The sequence below is a fragment of the Heliangelus exortis genome, chromosome 13 (genome assembly GCF_036169615.1).
Source record: "Heliangelus exortis chromosome 13, bHelExo1.hap1, whole genome shotgun sequence".
Lineage (NCBI taxonomy): Eukaryota > Metazoa > Chordata > Aves > Apodiformes > Trochilidae > Heliangelus > Heliangelus exortis.
In genome coordinates, this window is record NC_092434.1 from 6,641,814 (window position 1) to 6,661,762 (window position 19,949).

Genomic DNA, 19,949 nt, shown 5'->3' on the forward strand with positions numbered 1-19,949 from the left:
AGGATTTATAATCACTAGAAATTTCCCTTCTCTCTTTTCATAACTTGCTTATACTTTATTCCCATTAATTATTACTAAAGCTAAGTAAGAAGATCTGTATTGTTTGATAAGCACCTATAGCTGAAGGTTTTTAATCCTTAAGCCTACAGCCTGTAAACCTTTCCTGATTTTACTGTATCCCATCTTGCCTTGCCTTGGATTCAGACTGTGTTTTCATTTTTCTAGGAGGGAATTTGTGTTTCCTCTGAACTGTCAAGGAACTGTCGTGTCTCCCCAGTTGATGGAGGTTTTTTTGTAGCATAATGTGCAGACAATACCCAAACAGTTCTGGTAAACCCAAAGACAAATGAGGTGCTGTAACAGCAAGGGCACAGGACTGCATGATATATGATTTTTAGGGGTATAGCTGTATTTACTGGTATAAAAGGAACCTTGATACTCATCTGAACATTTCCAAGTATGAAGATTATTTGGAAAAAAGTTGCCAAGAAGTTGCTTACTGACAGAGCTGAGGCAGTTCTGAGTCATTGAAAAGATAGGAAAATCAAGACATATCTCTTGCATGTGTGAGGAGAAGATGGTGTGTGCTCTCTCTCTAGATATATACTGTTGTCCTACTTTGCTGCTTTTATCCTCACTCAGTTTCTAGTCAAATATCTTTAACATGATGTGCAGTCCTAGCCTAACTCAGTATGTTCCACTCCTGCCTTTCAGATTCCTTTGGTAGCAAAGTCAGTGACCCAGAAATTCTCTCCCAGGAGAAAATGATGTTTACACACTAGTGCTCTCACATACTGGATCTCAGCTGGAGTGGGTGAGACAGAAATGTCTCACCTGCTACAAGTGCTTATCTCCCTTTTGTAACAGCAGTGCAGAATAATAAACCAATGGGAGGTAATCCAAGTATTATGAACACTGTACAACTGCATAACTCCTAAGAGAACAACAATATCCACTTCATAAAAACCCCAAACAAAACCAGTCGAAGTTGGTAGAACAGCCTTTGTTGTTACATGTGCAGGGTTTTGCTGTGTAAATATGTGTGTGGGGTTTTTGCTATTTTTCCACTAAATTAGATCCTTCATCCTCAATCATTCATACTATGATGTTTCTAATACAGCAATTACAAACGCCAAAATATAACAAAGCATTTAACTTTGCAGGAAGTGCATGTTTCTTCTTTCTTGGGTTTATTAGTCCAAATTAAGAACTGGAGAAAATCTCACATATCGTCTCTCATTGTTGTCCTTTTCTGTTGTTCATAGGGTTCCTACAAGTTGTACAGTACTTTGTAGATAAAAGATGTTTATTCCTTAATAACTAGGGGAGTTGGCAATTTTGTGGTGGACAGACAAGGTTCAGTAGATGAGATCCTAGAAGCATTAAAATACAGTAAGAAAAATGTCATTTTTGGCAGCTCAGTACTTCCTCTCAGTACTAGCTGTAAGTTAAAAGAATGAAGACATTGAAAGGAAAAGAATTGCATGATTATAGAGGAGCAGGATTCTGTTCTCTTTACATGATTGCTTTCATTATCTGGTAAAAATATGAAGAGGAGGACAGAAATACAAAGATGATGCATATACAGATAATACTGCATATGGTCACTTTGAACTCAGAGTTAATTTAAGCCTGAGCTCCCAGTTTTCATGAGGAGATAGGTCCACAGTAAAGAACATGACATTCTCTTCTGGAGATCTCCAGACCTATGCACAGGGAAGAAGTGGCTTTTGGATCTTTGAAAGTGAACATTTTTCATGAATACTCAGAAGCTTTTGTACCTCAAAATGAAATGAATCTGATTAGGCACAAGCTTCAACTTCATTAGCTTTTCAATTTATAATATTACCTAATAATCTAAATTTTAGTTATCTTAATAGAAAAGAAGATTGCAGAAAGCCTATTGTTCAGTTCAAAAAGCAATCGAAGTACAAGGAAGAAGAAAGTATTTTCTCATGAAAATTCAGCATAAAATGTAATAAAAATTGCTATAGTAGATAGGAACAGAATTTTTTTTCCTTTAGAAAGTACCCTTTTGATATTTATGCATCTGTAAATACACAGTTATTTCCTGATGTTGTAATATATTGCACATCACGTATTATTACAAACAGTGTTATGTTTTTTATTTCTAAGTAATTAATCACAAGTTTCCTTGTAAAGATTTTAATTCCCTCTTCCTACATTTATCAGTGATGCAGTTTTGTCACTCAAGAAAGGATTAGCAGTCAGTGCACTAATTAGAAGACCAGCTGTTTCCAGCAGCCTTTGATTTTCCAACTGGATTGATTAGGAACTGGTTAGAGTTGTGTTAGTGAGTAGGAGCCTTTGCTCTGAGACTAGAGTAATGATCTGTGTATCATGCTTTTCTAGCAGTTGTGCTGACCTCTACAAGGTAAGAGTAATACAAATATAAATTGTAAACATCTAAATGAAAGCACAGTTAGCTGTGAGTTTTCAAGCTAAAATTTTATCCAAATTAAAAATACACATAATAGTTTATTTTATTTTTGTTTTTTTCTTATCAGAAACTTCCTAAAGATAGACTTTTTTATTCTGAGCAAAAACAGTTCTTGAAATGTGAACATGCTGAGTTTCTACTAATTCAGTTTTTGGGTTCCCATCCGCAGACTATGAAAGTTTTCAGACATTGATGTGAGATATGTGGTTTCTTTTTCTAACATTCACTTACATATTTTCTGATTGCTAGATTTTGCTTTTGCCATCTTGAAATCCACAGGCTAATATCAAGGCCACTGGGATTTTAAGAAAAAGACAAGGAACAGGCTGGAAGAAAAGGATACAAAGTATGCAGCTCTGCACAAAGGATTTTGGAATGGAAATGTAATTTCCAACACTAGTGTCATATTAGTTCCAAACTGTGTGTGAAATGAGGGCTGCTGGTGTTGCATCCCCCTTGGTTTTGCTTTGCACATGGATGATGATCCTCAAAGGCCTCAATAATAGCAGATGCCTATAAAGATGTGACCCATCTTGGTGGTCTGCCCAGTTTCCTGGATGAGCAGCAGTCAGAGGGATGTCACTGGGCTGGGACAGACTGTTTTTGAAGGTCTCACATGGTTCATGATGCATCAGTTCCTCCTAATATAAGGAAAGAGTCACCTTCACTGCTTTCCTGTATCCTGAGGTCTTCCTTGAGGACTGTCTGGAGTGATATAAACATAAGAATTTTTCCACTATTTTTGTCCCTTCCTGAAAAGTAGGATGGTTTGGCGGGGGGGGGGGGGGGGGGTGGCACCATGGACATAATAGCTGTTAGTCAAGGAAAAGCTTCCCATAATCTGTAGGTGGACAGAAGTCAATAGAGTGCATGCCAGGATGGACCTTAGTATTTATTTACTGTATTTAATGTGCCCTCTCTTCAGTGCTTCTACCAGCCACTGTTTGAAAAAGGTCATTGGAATGGAAGGATGGCTGGAATAACCCTCTATGTTTAATTTTAGCATCACTGAATCCCATTTGTAAAGTTGATTATGTGTTTTGTTGAATTGGGGACTTCTCTGAGAAAAAGAGAATTAAAAGAGTGTAAGCATTTGGCAAACATGGGGAATGCAGAGTGTTTAAAAAACAAATTCTCACCAAACTGTCTAGAGTGTATTAATGTCAAGTCTTTTTATCCTCATGTTCTACACTGATATAGTCATAAACTACACTCACCTTGACCTGCACATTTTTGACTTTTCTTCTAAATAAAGCTTATCATTCCTTGAATAAATTACCAAAGAATATAAATTTGTCCATGTGAGAAGCATTTTCCTCCTAGCTCTTTTTTAGCTTAGTACAATGCATGCTGAACTATAACAATTTATCAAAGAGCAAACATGTCTTGTGGTCGTATATTGATTGACAGACAGGAGTTGGGTTAATTTACTGTAACCTTCCTTAAGAAGTTTTGTTGAGTAAGTAAAAGCCATTATCACCCAACTGACCTTTGCCAACAAAATATTAATCTTTCACCAGCTCTATTTTGTTAGTACATGTATATCAAACCAACTGTTCTCAGAAATGTCAGCAATCTAAAATAAGCATGCAACATGCTGCACATCAGAAACACTACCAAGTGACAGGGAGGGTGGCTTACTGAAGACGCAAAGGGAACTCAAGATTGAAGCAGCATCCATATGGAGGCAAATTTAATAAGCATTTCCTCTGTAGTAGCTGATTTTTCTCAGTTATCTAGTTAATTAAATAGTGCTTTCATAAATTCAGCAACTGGTTGCCACCAAGATAGGTATTTTAAGATTAACGTGAGTCATAAAGAGGACTGGGTTTACAAAATCCCACATTCCATCTAAATAAATCACAAAGGGGGGAAGTAAGGTATTTATTTTGAGCAGAAGCAGTGTGTTGTTTTGGGTTTTTTTATTTGTTTTTTGTTTGTTGGGGTTTTTTTCTTTGTCTTCTTTTGGCTAGAATCATGGGCAGGGTACTATACTATGGTTATGAGATACTTATTTGAGTATAGTCCTTCAGACTTTTTGTTTCATTCGTGTGGTCTTCAGGGACTAAAGTTTCTTAGAACCATTAGAAGATACCCTTCTGCAGAGCTTAGAACTGTGAAAGAGGATAAATAACTCTACAAATGAAATGTTTCTTGGGATGATGGGTCTGATTTGGGTATCATCTGACCTCTCTTTGCTGAAGAAACAAAGCAAATGGGCACATGCAAAACTCATCTTTCCATTGAAACTTTTATCACCTCTTTGCCATTATATTTAGAGTTCTTTTTAAATTATACAATAACCACTTCTGTGAGTCCAATAATTGCCTGCATATCTGAAGTACTAATGATGTATTTTATCTGAGGATTTTGTCAGCTTTGATGTAGGTGCAGAAGGGAAGGTAAACAGGGTCATCCTGAATCAATGTAGCAAAAATGTCAGAGATCAATTGCTTATATTCTTGGACTGACATTTGTACAATAGCTGAAAGTTCAGACAACAGAAGAAAACAGAGACAGGTTTTGTGATCACCAGTTTAGACAACCAGAAATTTATTCTGGAAGGCAGATTTTAGTATATACAAATTATACTTTAAACAAACATCATGCTCATTGTAGACATCTGATAATAAGAAGTTCACAGGAGATTTTTTGTGGCTCTCTTCCTTAAACTCTCTAGAAAAGTCAATGCTTACTTAATTGGTGTACAGAATTTTCTCAGCTAAAATATTACAAACAGCCATTAAAGCTTGTTTGGGCCAAGGAAACCTTTGAGAGAGTGAGAAATGCATGTTGATTATTGAGGGAGAAAGATATTTAAAAAAAAATTTTTACGGGGCTTTAATTGAAAAAAACGTTTGTATTAATACCTATGTTACAAATAAGATGAAGTTCCTCTTCTCTGTGTGTGCATTTCCCCTCACAGTGGCTTGTGAGGTGGGAATGACACCGCCTTCCATGGTTCAAGTGGAAAATTGGCTCTGGATGTGCATACTCTGTTATTGCTACTGAATCACTTGACTCTAAAAAATGTCCCTTGCACACAAACTGGACGTTGCAGCCAGCCGTGCAGGGTGGTATCTGAAAGAACATGATTCTGCTATAAAGTCATGAAATATACAGCTATTAGGAACATCTTGACATCAAGGTGAATAGAGAGATCTTTTGATCCAGTATCAGCAGACCAGATTTAAAACTGCATTAAACTTTTATTACAACGTATCCATACTGAAATATAAAAGATAGAATTCTCTATGACAATTCATAAGAAGCAGAATACATGAAAATGTTGTGGTTTGCTATTATTTCAATTACAAAGAGCTGTTCTATAAGTGTCACTGTGCTGAACATTGTTGTTGGGGGATGTGTGGTTTAAGAATGGTTTATTTTTTTGCAGGGGGAGGAGGACAGGTTGGGGGGGAGGTCAGGTTTTTTTGTGGTTGGTGTTTTTTGGGGTAGGGTTTTTTTTGTTGTTTGTTTGATTTGTTTTGTTTTTCCCGGAAATTAGTTACTGTTCTTTAGGAGAAATAAGGTGTGAGAGAGAGGAGGCTGTTCCTTCTTTCCAGCAGCTTTTAGGCATGTTTGCTGTAGCAAAAGCTGTACAAATCATATTATGGAGTTGAGACACTGCCATTAGAAAATAGGGAGCTACAGAAGAGGTGAAAAGTCTTTCCTGGGGAACAGAGGAAAATGTATTTTGCTTGTTTTCTTAGTCTGTGAGTGGAACAAAATGAAGACTGCAAATGAAAGCTGTGCAAGCTCTCACTGGATAGGAGAGACTGATGTATGTAGCCCTTTTATTCCTTCTGGCTCCTCTGTTTGCTGACATGTTCTTACTATTATAAAAAAGCTAAAGGGTTTATTTCTTAAGTAGAAGACTTGGAAATTTGAGTCTTCTTTAAATGTACTAATGCTTGAAGATTGAAATAACCACATAACTCTGGCTACTTGGGGTCTTGTCACAGCACCAGTGTGTACAAAGTCATGCTGTGCAGTAGTAGGCAAAAAAACTTTTTCTGTCAAACCAGTATCTGGAAACTTAGAAGGAACAGACTGAATCAGACTGTCTCTGAAAGCAAGGTTTCATCAAAAGATGAAACAGATCCAGTGATTAATTAGTGAGTGTAGCCTATATGGGAAGCTTAAGAAACTAAAAACATTTCTGATGTTTATGTGTTCTTGCAAGGAGTCACTTTTTTTATTGTGGACTCTAATAATTCTCATACTTCTAGGGTGGAAATTAAATTCTAGGGATTGAAATTTAAGAAGTCAACATTTGGGAAAAAAGTTTTGTAAGTATGTGTCAATTTAAATTTCTGCATTCCAGTGGAATGCAAAGATACTGACTTCCATTTTTAAAATTATTGCATATTCTTTTTGTCAGCTTGGGGAGACCAGAACACATGTTGTGAAGGCTGTTCTTGGTGCAGGATGAAAATACATAGCCCAGAAAAGCTCTAATTTAAAAACCTTGGATAAAGCTGCAGCAAAGACAGACATTCAGGAATTTCCACCATGTTTTTCTGGCTATTAAGGAAAGAAAGAACTGTGCTACTGAAAAGCTCTGCTTAATTTTTGTGACCTTAATATTACTTTGATGCATTTTAATTTATTGGAGAAAATAGAGAAACAGCAGTTCTATTGGAAAGACCTGTGTCTTCTATTAATAAGCAACAGTAATAATCTCTAAATAATATGACATTAACGTACTGGGAAGTGTTGCTCTGTTCAGTGGTCTCACTACTTACTTTCAACTCTGGTCCTAAATCATTTCTTTTCCACTTACTGGTGTTCATAATCTGACAGGTATATTTTTAAGTCATTAAGGTTTTTTTGAGATATACCTTGGTCTGGTCCAGTCTTTGTATGGTACTGTTGCCCTAAAATCACCTATCGACCCGCTTACAAACCTGTGAAAGCCTCAAGCTTTATTGTCTTTTGAGGCTTGATATCTTGCAGTTCAAAATCAATTTACTGTCAGTAGATAGTAAAAGCTGATAAAATACTACATCGAGTTATTGATGACATCTTATCATTATGCTGGGTGAAATGAAAGACTGCATGATTCACTCCTGCATGTCAGATATTGCACAAAAGTTAAGTAACTGGCATACACCCTACCAGGATCTGAGATATTACCAATTGTCCTCATCTTTTCAGTTATATGTGGCAATGGCTGTAAATTTAAAACTCTTCCAAAGGATGATCAGATTCAACCACAGACTATCCTAACTGATACATGAATCATTGTCCTAAAGCTGGAGAATGGCAGGAAGGTAATAAGCTCATTTGGGTGGAAATAATCTTAATTACTATGCCAGTTTGTGGTAGTCTCTGTGGCAATCCTTGCCAATAAATAATCTCTGGCTGCCCACCTGCAGGCAGAAGACTTAATGGATACATTCTAAATGAAGACTGAGTGTCAGTCATTTTAACCTCCTTTCATAACTACAAACTGGTAATAAGGAGTTAGCAAAATCTCTAGCAGCATCTAAAGAAGAAAAACTTGAAAATGTTTCGTTTCTGAAGTCACACAAAACCTGAGAGGCATTCCAGTGGGAAAAAATGCAGGATAGAATGAAATAGAACTGCTGAAGAAGTTGAAGGGGGAGAAGGGGAGAGAGAGGGTTGTTGTGCAAAGAAACAAAAAACAACTAAGAAAAGGGAAAGGCTATAAATATTTGCAGCAGTCCATAGGGGTAAGATTGATATAGAAGGCAGTAAAGCATTCATGATGATAGCATTTGGTGGCTATTATCCAGAAGTCACAAAATCCTCAGAAGAGTGATTTAACTCTGACTACTGTATTAGAAATATGTCTATTTTCAGCAATGGTAATGGATTATAATAATGAAGCTTAGGTTCTGTATTTCAACATGTCTATGTACATGCCTACACATAAATCAAAGAAATGTATATTTTCATAGTACATCTAAATTTTATTACATTGATGAACTCATTCCCTGGTGTTCAGTGCACTGGGAACCTGTGCTGCAGTTCTGCTTCTATCCAGGGTCAGAAGTATTTGTAACAGTAAATCCAACAGCATTCATTCATCTGTCATGACACATTACATACCACGTGCGTTATCAGTTATCACCTGTTTTTAACAGCATTCACAGTACTGTCTGCTTCCAGGATCATGAAATGAGTTTTTTCTTGTAAATAATTTCTTTCTCATCTTTATTAACTCATGAAAATCAGAAAAGAAACAAAAGAAGCTATTTGCTTCAATGTTTTTGTTCTTAATTTGCTTATCATATGTTGTTAGTATGTGATTTTATTTAATAAAATCCCTGTTGAGCACAACAGCTGTTTAACCACACAGTAGTCTAAATGGAATTTGGGCTACTAACCTATTCTGATTTTATCTGTTTATTGGCCCTGAATTATCTGAACAAATAGCTACATCCACCAGTTCACAGGTCCCAAAACACAAGCTGGTATATGAAAACGTGGCTTAGTAAATATAGGGTTTCTCTGCCAACTGCCACTAGAAAATAATCCTCAAAGGAATAGATGTTAAGTAACATTTTCAAGTAGATCTCTGTAGGGAGAGAAAAAGGAAAAAAAAAAAAAAGGCGAGGAAAAACTGGAATGATTTTTAGTCTCTCTAAATGCTGTATACAAAATAAACTTTTTTATTATTATTTTGTTTCCCTGGCCTCTTCAAAGGCATCATGTACAGTTAAATGAAGTATAATACTGCACAGTCATAGACTCAAACTGATTAAGAAATAATATGGCTGTTGAGTTTAAAACTTGACCCCTGTTGTGATTATGAGAAGAACATGATAGTGATATAATAGAAAATCAGTTATTTTTATAGTCTCAGTCTTGTAAGATCTGGAACTGTGCCCTGTACCACCACCTCCTGCTGTTAATTCTTTCTTTTCTTTCATCACCAGTCACCACTGGAGTCATAGGCCAATTAGTGGGAGAAATAATATATACATTCATTTTTTACTATATTGGCTACTCCAAAGAAAAAAATGTGGCAGAAGTATTGGTAAAGTGTTATGAAGCAATATCAGAGTAAATGTAGAATGATTTTATTGTGTATTAAGTGCACAATGAGAACGCCCAGCAACTCTCAAGGTTAATAGCTTCTTTATTTAGATGTGCCATCCTTTATGCTTGGATAATGCTGAGGGATTTCTCAGAGGAATCATTGGGATTTTTTCCATTGACATTCACAGGAGATCAATGCAGTCAATATTATTTAGTGGCAGTTATTGGAAGCTAATGGTTGATAAATACATTCAGCAGGAGGGAATGGGATTATTTTCCTTTTTCTCTCTCTCTCTCTTTTTAATATTCTGGTTTAAAACCCCAATTCTTTTTGTGTTATTTACAGTGACTCTCTACAGGTGTTTCGCAGGAAGATATGAATAATATTTGTTCACCTTTTCCACTTCATTTTATCATGCATATAAGATATCTTATCTTGGGTGTTCTTAAGTAGGAATGTGAAAGAAACATCAGCGAAATTAGAGGAAAATTAAGCTTAATATTCACTCGTATGGCAGAATTTACAATATGCAGTGTGAGTACCCAACAATCTTCTCAGGTTTTATGTTGCTTTTTCATGTTCCCTGCCTTTTTACAAAAAAGCTGCACAGACGTTTGCAGCTCTGCAGCTAAGTGCCTCTTAGAGAGATTTAACAGTTTTATTATAGGCTCATTATTTATTTAAATCATTAACACATGCTTTATGTAAATAATTTTATTATTGCTTTTTAATTTGCAAAGATATGTTGATTTTTTTAATGCATTAAATGAGTTCAGGCACATGCAGACTTTTGCAAAGATCTGCTAAGAGAACACAGGCAGTTTTAACGAGGTGTGCACACTACCACACTCTAGAAACTCTTGTTGCACACAAATGCCTGAGGTTTTTTTCTTGCATTTTGAATTGCTGCAATGGATAGTAAAGTGAAATGCTTATACTCAGTGCAGCTCTGGTCAAGATAAAAGAATTGGATCCATATTGGTAAGTTCTTGAGTCTGAGTCCCACATTTCTGTGGGATCCACTTGCTATGGTAAGGGAGTGTCAAACCTGAGATGGAAAACTGGAGGAAAAGATTTGAAGGTGGAGCTTTGCTACAGGGTTTTATTTATGTATTTATGACATCACAGGAACAAACTGGCTTTCTGTGTGTGATGAGTTTAGATCAAGTGAATTATGAGTATTGTTTTTACATTTTAGACCCATTCATTTTGTGACTCAGCAGGATCTGTCCAAACTAAGAGCTGGCCTCATAAATCAGTTGTTCTGAGCACATCATACAAAAAATAAATTTCACCACCACAGGAAACTGGGGAAAAAGAAGTGGTTATTTATATTTTCAGTATTTAGTTGTTTTCTTACTTCAACAATTATCAATGAGGTTTTTAATATCTTGGTTTTCTTAATTAAAAATAGCAATATAATCCAAAAGCTATCTAGGGTTTTTTTACCATAACCTTATTCAGAAGGTTTTTTCTGCTCCATTGTTTTTTTGATACTTTTATACAAACCATGAAATTAAGATCAACAATTAGTAGTTGGCATGATCACTGTAGTTATTACAGTAGCTAATTTAAAAATAACTCATTAATTAAAGTAAGATTTGGCCCCAGACCCAATTTGGAAGATGCACTGGTATTTTTCTAAGGACTTGAGCCACTCAACAACTCAGAAGAGTTTTTAGAATCTTTCTGGACATATTCTAGCAAGAAAAGACATCAGAAAACCTATCTGGACATAAATGTTTTTTTGGATGTTAGCCAGTTTACCATTCTGGCACTCAGTTCTGCTGGTTCTGTCCTCATGTCATTAGAAAGAAAAGAATTAAATTGTCTAATAGTGTACATCATGGCCAGTAAGGGTACATTGGAGACAGGCACTTAGTTACTGAGGGGATCTTAAAAACTCCAAAGTTACAAACTAAATATTTTTAGCTACACCTCTCTTATTTAGAGGCTTCTTAAAACTTGGACTCTACCTTGGAAAACACTCTAATGCATCCTGTAACACACAGGGTGCTGTAAATGCCATGTTTAATTTTCCTTTCCTAGACTGGAGCTAAGATGGTAAGAACCAGGAAAGCTCAGACCTTGGTATTCCCCTTAGCTCTCTTTCTGTGTCTGGGGAGGTGAGGGGAAAGATGCTTTTGATTATTTGGAGTGGAGCGGGAAGATGCTTTTAACTTTTTATTAACTTCCACTTTAGAAAAAAAAATCAAAATAAAAGCTCACTGCAAAGGAATTAGAAATTTTTAGGCTGCATCCCCACCTGAAGTAAATAGGAAGTCTGAGCTGTTAGAATATGTGCATCCTTCATCTTTGCTTAAGGTTAGCCTGTTATATTTGCTGCTCTGTAATATGCCAAATATAAAACTTTTTATTATACTTTATTGAAATTTCTGGATGTCCTCATAAAAGTCTAAATGTTAAAGGAACAATATTAATAAGTCATCTAGTTCTTTTTGCGTTCACACATATTTCTTGGCAGTAAAAGAATATTGCATTGCACCAGCTGTGCAGAACAGAATTTTGATTCCTGTTCTGGGTCAGTTAAAATGTGCACATAACAAAATTTGAGTCTGGCATATGATACTGGATGCTAAATCTTACTACGTGCTGTAAAGAATTGGGGAGGTTTGTTGTTGGGTTTTGGTTATCTTTTTAAAAAATCCATGCCCCTCATTTAGCAAACCTAGGAAGGCTTCAGATAAAAACCTTGTAATTTGTGGTTTTCTTTCAGCTGAAGCGTATGAAAGGATACAGTAATCATATATTCCACTGAAGTAATTTTGATATAGCTGATGTTAATACTATAAAACTTCATCTGTATTCTTATATGTGCATTATATTGTTAAGATAAAAGTGATGTGTATAATAAATAGTTATATTGGGAAATATTTAGTACTTGTTTTAATCAGATTGTTCTTGAATCAGAAGAGAATCACACCATTATACAGGTGCATCATAAAGCTCTCTACCTGATACCACTTTGGTCTAACTCATCTAACAGCAATAGCAGGAATAAATGTAATGGGAGTGAAGATGAAAATGAGTGAAAGAGCAAATTGGAGTCTAAGAAAAGGGGCTTTTTGTCTGTTTCTCACCACCCAAATCTAGTTAATTTAATTGCTAATAAATTACATTAATTTTCCCTAAGTCTGTTTTCTTCTGTGATTGTAAGTGATGATGTCTATGTCTTTATTGTGACCCACAAGCCTTTTCATCTTATTTTCTCCCCCCATCAAACACACAGTGGGTGTGTGTTGGTAACTGGCCAAGGTCAGCCTACTACAATCTTAATTTTATTTGTTACCAGATGGACTATTATTGATGCTTGTTGACACACACAGAAACTGCCTACTGTTCCAGGTAGCCTAGAGCTACAGAATTTTTTTTGATTTCTGAAACTCCAAAAGTTGGCTAGGTTTTTTGATTAATGACAGTTGTCATTCCAAAACCATAAATCCTTTTAACATAACAAATATTGAGTTCCTTGAAATAGTATTTCAGAACAATGTTAACCTTTGGGTAGATATGGTACATCAAATATGTCTTACATGGAAAATATTTCTTCTGATCACACCTCTCCACATGACAGAAGGGTTGCTGACCTTTGGTTTTGTCACTAGAAGCCAATACAACTCTTGATAGATCTGAAGGTCTTTAATGGATTTAAATAGATTCATTCATGTAATAAATCCATGCCAATGGATAATATATGACCAATGTTTCATAGACAAACAGCTAATCATAAGTTTATATTAATGTAAAAAAAATGTGTTTTCTAATTAATGGTGAGGCTCTGATTCTTAATCCCTTTTTTAGTCCAGGAGCTCAAAAGATGGATTTTATTGTTTTATTGGTTTGTTGGATGTTTGATTGCTTTTTTATGAAGTCATCCCATTTTTTGGAGATCAAGAAGGAAATGCTGGATGAGGATTAGCTGCATTTATTAAAGAGGAATGAAATGACCAAGCCTTATTGGCCTAGGTAGGCCCTTGATTAATAGGAGGTAGAAATGATCAATATCCAGCACCTTGTAGAATGTGTTGTTGGCACCTATCCTGATGTGTGACTTAGCTGTGAATATGCAAGTGGGTAGTTCTTTTCTCTAGATACAGATTCTTTTTGAAAGAATTTTCACAGATGCTGTTCAGCACCTTGTTTATCCTTCTGGTTTTGTACATTGAATATTTTAACACGAACTCTTCCAAGGTTTATAGTAGAAAAGACCAGAGATTTTTTTCTTAACTATCCTTATTTGTCATGTAAGGCACTGGAATGCCACAACTCACTAGAAATTCAAAAAGTTCTCCTTTAGTGGTTCCCTCCCTCTACATTTTTATTTTTAAGGGAAAGAATTCGTAACTCCAAACTTGCTGGTGACCATGATCTGTGTATCTAAATTTCTGGGAAAACATGCAGAGGTAGTTAAAAATTTTATGTCAAAGTATTCTAGAACTGGATGGCTGCAGCTGTTCCCAGCTCAGCTCTCTGCCTTGCTCTTGTGATGAATAATCAGTGTCTCTCCTCAGATGAGGCTGAGTTTATTTCATGTACCAGCTCTTGAACTAGCATATATTTTGTCCTTTTATATTAAGTGAGTGTAAAGGGATCTTGCAGTTGTCATTTCCAATTAATTTTGGGGGCAACGAGAGGAAAAATTTGTTTAAAAGTTAATTTCAAAGTAGGTGATAAGTGGGTAATATACTGTACGTGTGAGATTCCTCAGGAGAAAAAAGCAGCCATTTATTGTCATAGTTTTAGTATTTGTTATTTGAGCAAATAGAGGGTATATTTGCTCTCAGGTAAGGAATAATTAAAATTAAATCATACAGGTCTTTTTGAACGGTGCTTCAGGAAGAGGAAGGGAGATGGTATAGGATGAGTTGGTAGGAGTCATTATTCCTCACAGGGCCATAATGAGAATGTTTCTGAAGATGCCTTCTGGGGACCTGCTTTTTTTTCTTATGTACAATAGAGATTGGCAGGGTGTTTCCCAGGTCTCTCTTTACTATCCTGCACAAAAGGGATGCAGGGCAAGATAAATTAACTTTTGCAAATAAGGAAAAGATGTATGAATTACCTTCTCTTTGTGCTGAATCAGTTCATTGTGTAGCAGCTACCTGAAGGTGCAGTGCTGTTAGCAAATAATTCTTCTGTCCCATGGAACATTATTAGCTGGTATTTAACAAGGCTTCAGCAGTTACACACAAAGTAGCAAAACTCCATGTTATCAGTAACTTCACCACTCTCCTCCCCCAAACTGAGTGCAGACAATGCTTGCCATTTTCTTTTTTTTTTTAAACATTGACTTTATGCTTAATAGTATTGATTCCTGATTTACTGTTTTATTTATTCAAGAAAATCAGCCAGCCTAACAAAGAAAACATTTTCTTTCCAGCATGGTTTTCTTGGTTTTTCAACTAAGAAGAAGAAAAGAGGAAATTGCTATCAACTTGGAAACAGACCAACATTTACTTGTAAGTACTGCACACAAATCTGTCTCAGTAAATATTTGTCATTGCTCTACTAAGATTCTACTAGAGTAAAACCAGAGATTTTTATTCATGTGAGCACCTACTAACAGACTGAAGTGATTTGTTAAAGTCAAGTGAGCAAAAGGAACACCTGGAAGAAGGCAATAATGAGATTTGTGCAGAAAACAAATATGAGAGTGTTTTGGTTCTTTGTATAGTCCTGCATCTGTGCTTCTTTCTTTTATTGAATGTTTTATGAATTATCTGGATGAGTTATTGCACCTCTAATTGTCAGACCAGTTAGTTGCCAGTGATCTTGGAACTAAGGAGTTGCAATAAGCTGCTGCTGTATTTGGCCAAAGAACATGATGTTTGTTTCAGCAGGGCTCTGTGTGGTTCTGAGGAAAAACTGGAAAGATACAGTTTTTAAATCATAAGGGTTTGCCATCATGGTTTGAGGAGACAGTGTAAAAAAATACAGAATTAGCTTCTTTTTCTTTTTTATTTTTTTAAAAACAAAACCCATGTATAATGTGTACTACTACACATTATAAAAATTGCTTATCAGCAAATAAGGGAGGACTATATCAGGAATTATTTTCTGTGTCACAGTGCTTTCTTCATTTTTCCTTGTTACATGTGTCGGCATTTTTGGGAGCTTTTATCCATGCCTATTTTTTGCATTAGATATCATCTTGTAAACTGCTTTAGTCTTCAGGAATAATTTAATCTTAGGTAATATGTTCTCCAACATAATTCATGACTTTTTAATGTTCTAGGTCAGCCCATCAAGTAGCTTTGGCATTTAGGAGATCTTTAAGCTGTTAATTATTGTGTTTTCAGATTCTTCCATGAATGTAATCTGTATAATATATCATATACCATAAAAATACTGAAAACTTATTGTCAAGTTAGAACTTTAAATATGCCCATAAATTTTTATGACAATGCTGTAAAAAGCAACACTTTCCATTGTGTAATAACTTCTTTCACATGTGCCTTACTGAACTGCTTATGACACAGTTTCAAAAGAATAATGCAGGAATATCATATTTAAGAAGCCCAGAATAAATAACAGAAAGTTCTTTTAACTACTGTATCTTGACTGTCTCTAATCATCTTCAGTGCACGAAAAACTAACGGGCATTGAAAATATTAACGATGATCTGCTGTGTTCTTGGATGTTCAAACAGCATCAGCATGTGTAGAATGCTGTTTGGTTTTGTTTACTGTTTCTAATAAAGAAACATTATCTTTCTGATGTTATTATTGCTACATTTTATATTTACAGTATTAATCAGGCATCATGCTGGCAGAAAAAACCTATCAAAGACTGTTAGGTATTTATACCTATAACAAAAGGCATATTAAGCAGTATGCATACCTACAGATCTACTTTTTCTATAGCTATAAAACGCTTCAATCTTCAAATTGTTATCAGTCTAATGGCTTTCTCTGAAAGGTGAAAAATATTGATCTGGATCACAAGATTTTGATTTTTTGGAGATGGAGTAATCCCATGTTACTTGGTGTTCATAAAGTAGATGTCACTTGAGAAAGTGGTGTCATTTGAACTGATCCTTTAGGCTTACTTTATAGTTGAGAAGTAGGAATTTTTCTAGCATGATTTATCTTGCACTAAGATACTCACTGCAGGGTGACACGACTCATGCTCTAGAAGGTACCATTTCTCTTTGACTTAAAAGCAGTAGAGACTTGCTGAGCCACAGCTGTGTATATCTTAAGAGTTAAATCCTAGCTCTAGTGTTTTGGTAGTTTATAGAACTTAACCTACTTGTGAAAGCTGCCTGTGTGAAGATTAAAATCTCTTGGGAAACAGAGATATACAGTTCCCTCAGTCCAGTCACCCTTGCTCTCTGACAGCCTATCTGCATCTATAGGGAACAGCAGTGGGGAAAGCTGAATTTCAGAGCAGGAAACTAGCTTGTGGGTGCTTGTATTGATTCTAGCTGTAGAGTTTACTTTACTGAGGAGGCTTTGCAGGAATGGGAGAGCAATAACAGGAGACCTCAACAGCTATCTCCAGGTATAAAAGTCAGAGGTGTTTCAGTAGAACAACTTATAGTGGGACTTCCCTATGTACAGTAGGATTAAGTAATGAAAGGGCTAATGGCTGCTCATGAATTTGCATCCTCAGAACACTCATTAAGGTGTTTGAGCCCTGTGTAAAATTTATTGCAGAGGCTCAGTTTTGATGTATCTGAGTAGCACAAAGGCACTGGAATAGCAACTCTTTAAGTTTTCAGCACTGTGATTTGTTTTAGGGCTCTTTTCAGTACTCAAGCCTTGCATATGCATTTTTAATTCCAGTTGCTTCAGTGAGTTGTGTTATATACATCCTAAAGAGGCAATCTAACAAAATATCACAGTTTTGTGCATCGGTTAAAAATGCACAGAATACAGTTACACATTACCTATCGCTTTCTTTTACTGTAAAATTACTGAACTTGAAGGAAACAGTGTTACCAGTAACAGAAAGGATTTAACTTCTGTCCATACTGTAGTTGTTCTTTCTGTTTATTGTAGGTTAATTATTATTAATCACTGGTACTCTAATACTGCACTTTAGCTTGGTATGAACAGTATTTACTTTATCCTTAGGTCCAGTTCTGATATTAGTATTAATGATGTAATAATAAACAAAATATAGATGCTTCTTAGGAGGAACAGTGAGTGGGAGAGAGATAAAAAAAAATCCAGAACTGTAGAGTTTAAAACCTCTGCCAAAATATTTTTTTTAAAAACATGTTCCTGTCTAAAAAAAAGCCCAACCCAAACTAGGTAGTTGGTCTTGCAGACTGTTCATAGAGAACAAATTGCACCCCTCAGTTTATGTAGGATATGCAGCATTTTTCTTGGAAACACCTGTTTTCATTTCCTCTGGGATGACAAAATCACTGTGGACTTGATTAAGTGTTTTGATTCTTCACATAATCCTAACCAAATACATTTAGTGCAAACAGTAACATGAAGTAACTGAAACTGGTCTGAAATACATGGATAATGATGTAAAATCAGTGAATATTTAGTCTATTTAAAGAGCTGAGGTATACACAGGTCCATGATGAGTGGAATAGGATTTAATCCTTGCTGTTTCTGCTTTTGCCATATCTGAATGAAAATCCTTTTTTGTATTTTTAAAATATTATTTAGAAATTTATATATTGACTAGAGGTGTAATGTTTACTGAGGATAAGCAGCAAAAGAGAAGAGTTGTAGCTGTTTTCTGAAAGCAGTGTAACTGTAAAAAAAGGAGAGATAAGGTCCTTACAGAGACAAAATAGCACAATGTGAACTTCTAACTGTCAGCTCACTAACTTTATAAATTTGAGTTAAATAACTTCAGAATACCCAAAGAAATATTCCCAAGCACACTGATAGAAATCTCTACTGAGAAGAATGATAGGTCAGACTTGGTACTGCAAATAATTGACTGACAGGTCAATGCAATTCTGAAAGAGTTAATGCTACAGAAATCCATAGCTGTATAAACAAAACCAGCCAGTATCAGTTTTGTTCTACAGGAAAATCTGAATTTTCACACTTCTTGTCACAAGAAGGAGAAAATGAAAATGAAATGAGAATTGCAATACATAAATACTTTATCCATTTATAATTGCAGATTGTTTGTGGCTGTAATATAAAAAGAAAATATAAGTATATAATAATATAAAAAATAAAATAAAAAATAAGAGCCTCCTCAGGCTATGCTTTAGTTTAATCTGAGCTCTGATATCCGAGATATTAAATTCTTAAGTCAAGAGTTCTGACCTGCTCTTTGGAGTAGGACAATGTGTTGTTACAAACAATTTCATTTGAATATGTAAAGATCTAAAAATTATTTTAAATGTAGCCATGTGCAGCTTCAAATAAAATATTTCCTTTTTTCTCCCAGATCTGGTCAATAATAAATGAGTTTTAGAATTTAAATCAAGACACAGTGGAGTTCTTGTGGTACATTATTGATAAAACAGTCATTGTAATAACATTTGCTAAGGGAAAATAGTTTATTTGTTGGCTCTGTTACTGCAAATTCTAGCATAAGTCTGTATTAAGCTTTTAAAAATAATTTTGAGTACATTGGAGGAAATTTTGTAAGGAGCCTTTTAAATAATTAGCTGAGAAACTGCGGTTTATTACCTTAATGAATAAAATATTAGTCTTACAGTAGGTTTTCAAATTCACTTTCCCATATGGCTCAAAAAATCCATGATGATAATGAAGTATTTCAGAGTATATAAAAAAAAAAAATAAATCACTGACATTTTAGAAAATGTTTTCTTCCTTTCCTAACAGTTAATTGAAACTGCATACAGGAAACAACACCCTCCAGCTAATAAAAAACACAGGAGTTTCTTATAATTTCCCAAAGTTCCATAAAAGTCAATTATTCTGAAGATTTTAATCTACTGCTCAGGTCGATTTAAGTGTCTTCCTATTTCTATTACTGTTGAAATTCAAAAGTACTTTCAAAACTCCCACCATAGATATTTGAATATCAGCAGATGTGTGTTCTTGTGGGATCTCATACTCTTATCACCTGTAGCACTTCTATTTTGAAACATTACAATCCATCTGCTCATTTCCAGATAATTTCCACTTGTAATTTATCCAAGGGAATGTGATAATATATAATTCATGGTAGTGCAATAATCATGATCTACCCATGCTGTGGAGCTTTGACAAGGACAATATGACCTTAAATTTAGATGTGTGACAGCACCAAAATTCCAAAGTGATACTGTCTCAGTAACTACATCTGAGCACTAAGTGCTCTAATTTTCTCCTGAATGTTTTGACAATTTAACTTAAACATCTCCTTTTTAAAGAGTGTATATATATTTTTTTAAAATGTTGCTTGGGGAAAAAACAGTGTGAGAGGTAACGCAGTTCTTCAAGAATAATAATGTTCTGAATGTTACTTTGGGAGTAATTCTTACTGTCTTAACATATTAATGTTTTTTTTAATTTGGTTTGA

General features: G+C 35.2%; 1 long non-coding RNA gene across 1 annotated transcript in view; it reads left to right on the forward strand.

Annotated features, from left to right (window-relative positions):
• Positions 1-19,949, forward strand: part of LOC139801824 (uncharacterized) — an 87,610-nt gene that overhangs the window by 45,462 nt on the left and 22,199 nt on the right. The window contains exon 2 of the long non-coding RNA XR_011728340.1: positions 14,875-14,953. This is a non-coding gene — a long non-coding RNA (uncharacterized lncRNA). The remainder of the gene's footprint in view (positions 1-14,874; positions 14,954-19,949) is intronic.